The following is a 10605-nucleotide window of genomic DNA, read 5'->3' on the forward strand; positions in this document are numbered from 1 at the left end:
GCAACCCAATGAAGGAATTTGAAGGAGTGTGAAGATTTGGGTTATCTTCATAAATACAATGCTAAATTCCTATATGGTCCCAAGGAATATGGTCAGAGAAAAGATTGTAGAAAGAAACTAGGGGAATACTCATGAAAACTGTCTGTAGACCTGCAGGGAAATGGTGATAGGGCTTAAAATGACATTTAAGAAGATTTTGACATAACCTCATCATTCATATAGAAGGTTTCTTTTACCATGGTCAGTTATTAAAGTATACAGAAATGTCTCACTGCTTAGGACAATATTATACAAAGGTGCACACAATCAAATTCATTTTCCTAATTCCTAAATCTCTGTCTTTTGTCCTCTTCTGTCTCAGAGGAAGGATTATCCATTTTAAGGCACCCATTCCTGCCACTTTTGAAATCTGTCTTCTTCAGTTATGTCATCTCTGTCCTGCATCGTCTGTGTTCACTTCTCCCCAATCATGAAGCAAAGCGTTATTTTAATTCACTGCCCTCCTACTGTTTAACTTGCTCAATACTTTATTTTTAAATTAGTGGTGGATACCACTTTTATATCACTCCATTTCTTCTTAAACTCTGAAATTTTTTTTAACTCCAGAAATTTATTAAAACTGCACTCTCTAAAGGTTACCTTTAAAGTGATAACCTTCTAAATGCTGAATAGTCCTGGCTTTGCTCAGAAGTAGCTAAATGATATTGTATATACACTGCTTCTCTCTGGGTTGCTTTATATTTATAAGGAGGGAACTAGATTAGATTATAACAAGCTGCCTTAATACCCACATACATTGCCTCATTTGATCTTCAAAACAAGCCTATGAGGTAGGTATAGATATTATTATCATCCACTTTTTACATATGAGGAAGCTGAGACAGAGAAGTGAATTGGCTTGTCCATGAACACAGCTAATAAGTGTTAAAGATTTGAACTCAAATGTCTCCTAATTCCAAGCCCAGTATGATACTATTATTGCTACACTATTCTTTCTCTCATGATGTGCAAAATCTCTTTCAACTCTCTGATTTTGTTTCTATCAGTATTTTTTACAATGATAAAAATCGTTAATAAGTTTTTAATGATCTAGTTTATACTCCATGAATCTATATCTTTACAATACCTCAGTATGAAGTGACATTTTGGAAATTATCTGGAAAATTTGGTTAGTCTTTTTAATACCTTATTCTTGCTGCTTCTATTGCATCTGACACTGTTGAACACCCTTAATTCTTAAAAATGAAACAAAACAAACAAAAACAATTATCTTCCTTTGGCTCCAGTGATGCTAAACTCTTCTTGTTGTCCTTCTACTCCTCTGACTGTTCATTTTACATCTCATTAACTGATACCATTTGCTCCTTTTGCCTCATAGATACGATAATTACCAAAGGTTCTGTTTGTATTCATCTGCTTTTCTCTATCTGTACCTTCTAATTCAGAGGTCTTATCCACTCTTATAATTTTCACTGTCACCTCTACTCGAGTGATTCCAAATTTAATTTCTTGTCTACATTTCCTTGTGGATATCATATCATCACCTTAAACTTAATATGTTTAAAATTGATCTCAGCATCTTCGTTCCCCTTAAACAGGGTCCTTTTCCACTTCTTCAAATCCTATGACTATCCTTAGTTGTAAAAGCTCAAAATCTCAGTTATCTGTAATGACATTTAAAAAGAATTTTTCTTTTACATAGACCCCTATTCTTCTTCTCTGCAATTTCTTCTGATTTTTCTTTTCTGATTTTCCCCTTCATGGCCAAGAAGAAAAATTCTAATCCATCTTTCACCTTCATATGTTGGAAAATTTCTAACATATTTCTTTTCCCCCAAGTCTTTTTTCATGAATAAGTATCCCTCTGTCCTTCAGTAGACTCCCATATGACATGGCCTAAAGACCTTTCACAATCCTTGTTCTTTTCATCAAGATAGTCTTAATCTTATCTGTGTAAATCTTATATAGTTTGCATATTGTCTTACTCATTGCCATGCAAGCTCTTTGAGGGCAAGGACCATGACCATGGCATGTTCTCTCCTCTTCTCTCCTATCCTCTCTTCACCTTTTTCTTTTCTTCTTATCCCCAGAACTTAGCATAGTGCCTGGAACATAGTAATCACTTAGTACATGCTTGTTCACTGACTAAAATGTAATATTCAGAATAATAGCCAACATTTAATAAAACTAGTATTTATATAACACTTCAAGGTTTACAAAGCACTTTATAAATATTATCTCATTTGATCCTCACAACAACCCTAGGAGGTAGGGGTTCTTATTATTCCCATTTTACAGATGAGGAAACTGAGTCAGGAAGCAGTTAAATGACTTATCCAGGATCACAGAGCTAGTAAGTGTCTGAGGCTAGGCATGAATTCTGATCTTTCTGAATCCAGGTCCAGGACTCTATTTACTGTGTCATCTACTTGCCTAAGCAATAGTATGGAAGGAGTTTGACCCAAGGAAAATATAAATGTACCAGTACCTTCTTTGTTCTATAGTCTACGTCTCTCTTAATGCAGTCTAAGATCCCATTAGTTTTATAGTTTGCCATTTTACACCATTGACTTATACTGCTGTCTCCAAAGTTGCCAATCATATCTTAATTTTCAAAACCGATGGCCTTTTCACAATTCTCATCCTTCTTACTTTCTGAGCATCATTTGACATTGTTGCTCACTCTCTCCTTTCAGATATTCTCCGTGTGTGTGTGTGTGTGTGTGTGTGTGTGTGTGTGTGTTTAAAACACTATTCTCTCTTGTTCTCCTACAAATCAGACTACTCTTGAGTCCTCTTTACAGGTTCATCTTACATGTCATGGCCCCTATTGCAGGTATTGTGCAGTGCTCTGTGCTAGGTCTATTCTATTTTCTCTCTATGCTCTCTTTTCTCAGTGACCCCATGAGCTTTCAGGTTTAAATATCAACTCTATGCAGATGACTTTCAAATTTATGTTATCTACTCGAAGTCTCTCTCTTAAGTTTCAGTTGCTTCTTTTCCAATTGCGTATTGACTGTTTCAAAATTGAGCTCAAAACAGAACTCAGGATCTTTCCTCTTATAGCCAGCCCTCTTCTGAATTTCTCCATTTCTTTCAAAGGGACTGCTATCCATCTACTAATCCAACTTTGCAGCCTTGGTGTTATCATTGCCTTTTCACTGTGCCTCACTCCGTATAGCCAATCATTTGTCAATTGTTGCTATTTCTACCTCCAAAACCTCTCTCACTTCTGATCTCTTATTTCTACTGACACAATATTACCTCAGTTCAGGAACTCATTTCCTCTTGTCTGGACTATTGCCACAGCATCCTTAGTGGTTTCACTGCCTCAGGCAACACCCCTCTCAAACTGTCTCACATACCATTGCTAAAATGATTCTCCTGATATACATGACTAAGTACACCACTCTCCTATTCAATAGACTTCAATTTTTTTAAAGGATCAAATATATGCTCCTCTGTTGACTTTAAAATCCTTCATATTTGGGACCTAGCCAATATTTCTAATCATATTATATATTTCCCCACTTCTCACATTTTATGGTTCAGTCAAACCAGCCTTGGTATTCCTCACATACAACCTGCCATCTTATGTTTCTGTGCCTTGATACTGGAAGATTCAGCTCTTGAAATGGACTCTCTCATCACCTCCATCTCTTAGAATCCTCAGTTTCCCTTAAAACTCTGCTAGAGCATGACTATTTGCATGTAGCTTTTCTTGAACTCCTGCCTCCAGTGCTAGTGCTCCCCTCCTACCAATTTAACTTGTATTTATTTTTTCACATTTTTATATACTCATTTATGTACATATTTTATTCCTTGATTGAATGTGAGCTCCTTGAAAACAAGGACTGTTAGATTTTAGTCTTTTATCCACAGTGCTAAGCACAATGCCTGTAACATACTGTTGTTGTTGTATTTTGTTTGAGTTGTATTGGGGTTTTCTTGGCAAAGTTTCTGGAGTGGTTTGCCATCATCTCCTTCTCCATCTCATTTTACATATGAGAAACTGAAGCAAACAGGGTTAAACAACTTGCCCAGAGACATATAGCTAGTAAGTATCTGAGGCCTGATTTCAACTCAGGAAGATGAGTCTTCCTGACTCCAGGCCTGACAGTCTATCCACTGTGTCACCTAGCTGTCCCAGAACATACTATAGTAGGTGCTTAATAAACATTTGATGTTTGATTGATATTGAATGTAGATTCCACTAAAGCCCTAGATGCCTAGGGAGAAAGTACTAACTTAAAAGAGAAAGGAGAACAACAAGAACAACAAAACTAACTCAAAAAAAGAAAATGCTGAGATAAAAATGGAAGAAAATAAAAATTCTTATTCTTCTAACTTCAAATGTGAATGGATTAAACAATATAATAAAATGAAATAGAGTGACAGATTGGATGAGAAAACAAAACTCCACAATCTGTTGTTTACAAAATACATCTAAAAAGCAAGACATACATAGAATGAAAATGAGATGTTAGAACAAAATATACTATGCATCAGGTGATATTCAAAAAGCAAAGGTTGTTAATATGTTATCAGGCAGAACAAAATAAAAAAATTCACAACATAACCAAATAAGCAAAGACATTACATTATGCTTAAAGGATCCACAGGCAACAAAACAAAACAAAAAAACTTATACATTCAAAAATGTCATGCATCTAAAGGAGTAAAGAAAAAAATTAGTTGAATTGAAAAAAGAAATAGATAGTAACACTATAATCACAGAAGACTTTAATATTCTTGTTTCAGAACTGGACAAATATAGCAAGGATACACAAAAGGGAAAATGTAGACTTGAGCAAATTGCTAGAGAAGCTGCGGCTAAAAACTTATGATATCTTTATGAATGGGACTGCTCAACAGTATAGAGATGTTTTCAGTATGAAATGGAAGTTTTCTTAAAAGTTAAAATGTATTAGGACACAATGGTATGGTAAAACCTCCTACAAAAAGGCAGAAATAATTAATATAACTTTTATAGACCATAATCCACTAAAAAATAGTAATCAGTTCAGGGAGCATAAAGAAAAGAATGAAATCCTAATAATGAGTTGGTAAAAAATAAATCACAGAAACATTTAACTATTATGTGATAGTGATAATAACCAAATAGTTTACCAGAATTTCTGGCTTTCAGCAAAAGAAATCCTCAAAGGAAAAAAAAGTATATATACATGCATATATTTGTGTATACACACACACATATATCCCTAAGACATACATTTGTAATGTACAAAAGGAGAGAATTAATTCACTGAATATGCATTAAAAATTGGAAACTCATTAAACAAACAACATAGGTATGGAGGAAATCATAAAAATTAAAGAAGGAACATGAATAGGAAATGAAAAGGATTATGAAATAAATCAAAAAGTTGATTCTTTGAAAAGACTTAAGTTATGAACTTTTGTTGAATTTATTTTAAAAAGGCAGAAAATTTAATACACAAAATTTAAAGAAAGAAAAAGGTAAAATCACAATAAAACCAAAAGTAACAGAAAGAACTATTGGAACCTATTATATAGAATTATATGCCAACAAAATGAAGAACACAAAATAGAGGATTGTCTTCAAAACTGTAAAATATCCTAGCTAAAAGAACACCAAAAAGAAGCTTAAATAATCTAATAGCAGAGAAGGAAATAGAACTACATCAAGGGTTCTTAATCTCAACTCTCTGAACGTCTTAATTTTTTGATAGCTGTATTTAAACATAATTTACTTCCTTGGTAGTCCTATGCATTTTATTTCATGCATTTAAAAAGATTATTCAGACAGGTTTTATAGTCTTCACCTGTTTGCTAGAGGGATTTGTTTCATACACAAAAAGATTAAGAACACTGTAACTGAATGAGACAGAACTACTTAAAAACCAAAACAAAACAGAACAAAAAGCCAAAAACCTCTTGGTCCTGATAGATTTATAGAAGAATTATATCCAACTTAAATAAAACAATACCAATACTACATTTTTTCTCAAAAACGGAGAAAGTATTCCATCAACTTCCTTTTAGGAGAAAATATAGAGAATAACAAGGCAAAGAGAAAGAATTATAGACTAAGATCATTAATGATAATCAATTCAAAATTTTTATAAAATATATCAAACAGCAATTTATCCAAGAAAGAATTCATTATAATCAAATTGTGTATATGTCAGGGATGCAAGGATGGTTCAAGATTAAGAAAATAATCAACGTAATTAATCAGATTAAAAATACCAAAATGCATGATTATCTAAATAAATGCAGAAAAGACTTTGACAAATTATAGCACTTATTTATACTAAAAACTCTACAAACAAAGGGCATAGAAATCTTTTTTTAATGTTATAAAAAGTATCTATCTAAAACCAGAAGCAAACATCATATACACCATACGGTTTTTTTTTTAGCATAAATTAATGTTGTACTATTTTAAATATATTGCTTTAATTATCTGTTTTGGAGTGTTTTCATTTCAATTATAAATAATTATGTTAGTTACTTTTCAAAAGTTGAACCATTTTTGCATTCTTGTAATACATACAATTTGATCATATTGTAAATATGTTTTTTGGATATAGCTTTTTTCTTTGTTTTAGTCTTTGGTTAGAATTTTATTAGACTTTTTTGTGTCAATATAATTGATGTTGCTTTGGAATTTTCTTTCTTTGGTTTGGTCTTCCCTGGTTTACATGTTCAGTCTATATTTATCTTGGCAGAGTGTTTTTTTATTCAATTTTGAAAAAAAATCCCCATGCAGCATAGGTACTAATTGTTCTTTAAAAGTCTGATAGAGTTTTCTATAAATCTGTGAGGATCATTTTGTTGCTATATGTTTTCAGCAATAAATTTATTCATCTAAATGACAGCTTTAGCTATATCTCAAAGTTTAGGTTGGTTTACTCAACATTGTCATTCTCTTTCAGGTAGCTTTTAATTACTTGCACATCTTCTTTGACTCATCATTCCGTACATTATTATTAGTCACCATTTACATCTGTATCTTCTGCTCCTTATGTTATTATTTAGTATTTTTCATTTTTAACAATTTCTCAGTGATCTAAAATATGCTGTATTTTAGAGGTACTTTATAATGTGTATGTATATTCTTTAGTGTTTAAATTCAGACTTCTCCAACTATTTGTTTATTTCTATATTTGACTTTAAATAATTCTATTAAATTTATCCAGCTCTGAGAGATGGACATTAAAGTCTCTGTCAATGATTGTGTTACTATCTATGTATTTTTGCAGTTCACTTAGCTTTTCTACCACCAGTGTCCAATAACTTGGTATATGTCATTGTAGGAATCAAATCATATTAATGTTAACATTCTTACTATAAATGAAACCAGATGCCAAAACAAAGTTGTATATAAGTGGAAGGATGGCTCACAAATTTTCTTTGGAGAAGCAAATAAAGAAGTTGTTAGAGATAGTTTTCTCATTCATGCAAGGGCAAGCAGAAATGTCATTTCATGTGAAACTCAGTCATCTCATATTTTGGTGCTCATTCCAAATGTTTGCATAAATATTACTTTGGAAATAATTGTAGCTTATACACCAACATGTGTTAAACAGAACGTTAAATCATTATGTATTTCAGTACTCAGTACCTTAAACTGCAAATCTGAGCATAGGAGAGGATATTGAAAAAGATATTGGACAACACATCTTAAGAGTAAGAGATAAAAGTGCCAAAAAGTTTGTACACCATACAGAAGCCTCATGTCTCTATATCATGAATACTTAATAGAAAAATTGAAAGGTATTAACATGTTTTGGCAGCTAGGTGGTGTAGTGGATAAAGTACTGGGTTTGGAGTCAGGAAGACTGGGCAAGTCATTTAATCATGTTTGCCTCAGTTTCCTCATCTGTAAAATGAGGTGGAGAAGGAAATGGCAAACCACTCCAGTATCCTTGCCAAGAAAACCCAAAATGAGGTCACAGAGTCAGATACACCTGAAATGACTGAACAACAACAATATGTTTAAACACAAACATCATCAAACAAAATGAAATAATTTCATCTTATGATATGTGTACAATATTCAAAATATGTGTATATACCTTATATATAAGATGCATAGACACACATGAATATACACATATACATCTTGGGCAGACATTCCTGATGGTCATGAATTGAACCTCCAATTCATTAGGAAGAGAGTGATATAGATTGCCTTTGGGAAATTATGCAGTGATTTTAATGATGCTTACCCATCAAACTTCTCTGAAACAAAGCATTATCATCTTAACATCAAGATTATTTGGTGATGGAGTTTATGTGCTATTAAAATTCCTGAAAAAATTAAATGGCAGGTCACCTACAAAGTATTGAAACCTTATGTTGAGTATAAGTAGGTAGCAGCAAGTTATCAAGTTACCAAGCAATTATGGAGTAGAAGTGACATGGATGATATCCTTAGAATCAAAAGTGACAGGTGCTTTTTGTGTGCACCAACAATATCCATGTAACATCAAGAAATTTAGAAGAACCTCTTTAGTTGAATGACTCCTGTGAATGTTTATAGACACAGATTGAGGAAGTGTGAATCAATTGTAATCTTCACTTTTGAAGAAAACCCTGCTCCACAGAAGTGACTAAGTAAATTTCATCTCAATAGATTTAAGCCATTATTTTAGCATGTCAAAATCTCTTTGGATTCCAATTATATTATCTAATGTGACAACCATTCCTCCTTTCTTGCCATGTACAAATTTGATAACTGTGCTATATAACATTTTCCTTTGTTGGTTAGCTTATTTCTAGATTTCATTCATGCTACGAGACTGGATCATGGTTTTTCTTTGATTGACAAGTTCAGTCATACTCCAAAAGTTTGCTAAACTGATGTAGAATGCTCACAAACTCTCCAGGCTGGCCCATTGGTTAAACACAATTATCTAGAAAATGAAATATGTGTTAAAATCACACAAACCCTTAGGTGTCTTTGGTCATAGTTGGCAGAAGTGTTTATGGTGTCAGGATAGGCAGCATAGTGTAGTATCCAACTTCATAATCAGGAAGACCTCAGTTGAAGTCTCAAATCTGGCACATATAGGCTATGTGGCCCTGGGTGATTTTTTTTAACTCAAGTAACTCTCCAACACTAATACATTTTTTAATTGTTGATAATTTACATCAGATCAAGGAGCTTCTTCATTGGGAGATTCCTATAGTGGTGAAATCATAATCTGTATTCTTTATTTCCTACCTCACCTCTCCCCCCTCCGGTATAGTAAATAGCTAGATCTATTGGAGAAACAGTTGCAGGCAGTGGTACTAACTGTGTGCTCAGTGATTGATCGATTTGTTGAAAAAAAAAGTTCCTAAATACCTAACACAATACACCACACTGTTAGCTTGAATTAATGACAATGTCTCTTTTTTCTGTTATGATAGTCTATTGCACACTTTAAAATGAAGAGAACAAAAGAAAGATGTCTCAGTAAACTTCAAACCCCTTAGTTCCCTCAAGTACCTAGTAGTGTTAATATACTTTTCAGAAAAGATCTTAGTAGAATTTATAGTGTATAGGGGTTTTTTTCTGGGAAAAAAAGCTTTGTCCCAATAAGGATATATAGTTATTTTTGGTAATGCACCACTAAGAATTATAGATATTAAAAAACCAGACATCTTTGATGCTCTTTCCCACACAATTGATTAGTTTCAGATGTTTCATTTACCCAATTTTACTTCTAAATCAAATATCAAATATAAAACCAGTTTATCCTGTAATATATGCCTTGTGCATACATCAGTTTCTGTCTTTCTCCCCTGTTAGACCGAGAACTTATTGAGAGCGTGGACTGTCTTTGACCTTTTTTTTTTTGTATTCTCAGTGCTTAGCAATACCTGATACATAGGATATGCTTAATAACTCTTTACTAACTGACAAGTTTAGAGTGTGGTCTCCAAAGCCATTTAACCATTAGAGGCATCTGGTATATGTGGTATTTGATCATCAGAGATGGCATCACTGTCTTTGAGAAATGTCATCATAGCCACCAGAGAAGCAAAGAGTATTGTTCAGTCAGCTAGATCTAGAAATTTTGTTGTGTGGTTGTGTCTGACTTTTCATGACTTCACTTGGAATTTTCTTGGGAAAAGTGCTGTAGTAATTTGCCATTTCCTTCTCCAGATCATTTTACAGATGAGGAAACTGAAGCAAACAGGGTTAAGTGAGTTGCCCAGGGTCATTCAGTGAGTGAGTGTCTGAGGCTGGATTTGAACTCAGGAAGATGAGTCTTCTTGACTCCAGGCCCTGCAGTGCTCTACTTAGCTTACCAGATACGGAAATAAAAGCTATAATTATAGCTAAAGAGTAGATCATGTCTATATTTACACAGATAAACAAAATGGAAAGTCAAAAAATGGGGAAAAATCAGTGTTTTCTAATAGTTGAATATATATTTTCCTGTAGTACCAAGTACCAAGTAGATTTTGGACTGAATATTTTATCTGAATGCCTGGCATTGCCTATGCTTGTCTTTAGGCTGATTATATTCCTCCAGAGAAATTGGAGGGTCAACAGGCCTGATAATCTTCCCAGTCACTGTATCCTAAGGTCCTTTAGACCTTGTCTATATACCCCTTTTATTT

This window comes from Vombatus ursinus, unplaced genomic scaffold (genome assembly GCF_900497805.2).
Source record: "Vombatus ursinus unplaced genomic scaffold, bare-nosed wombat genome assembly UNPS02000582.1, whole genome shotgun sequence".
Taxonomy (NCBI): Eukaryota; Metazoa; Chordata; class Mammalia; order Diprotodontia; family Vombatidae; genus Vombatus; species Vombatus ursinus.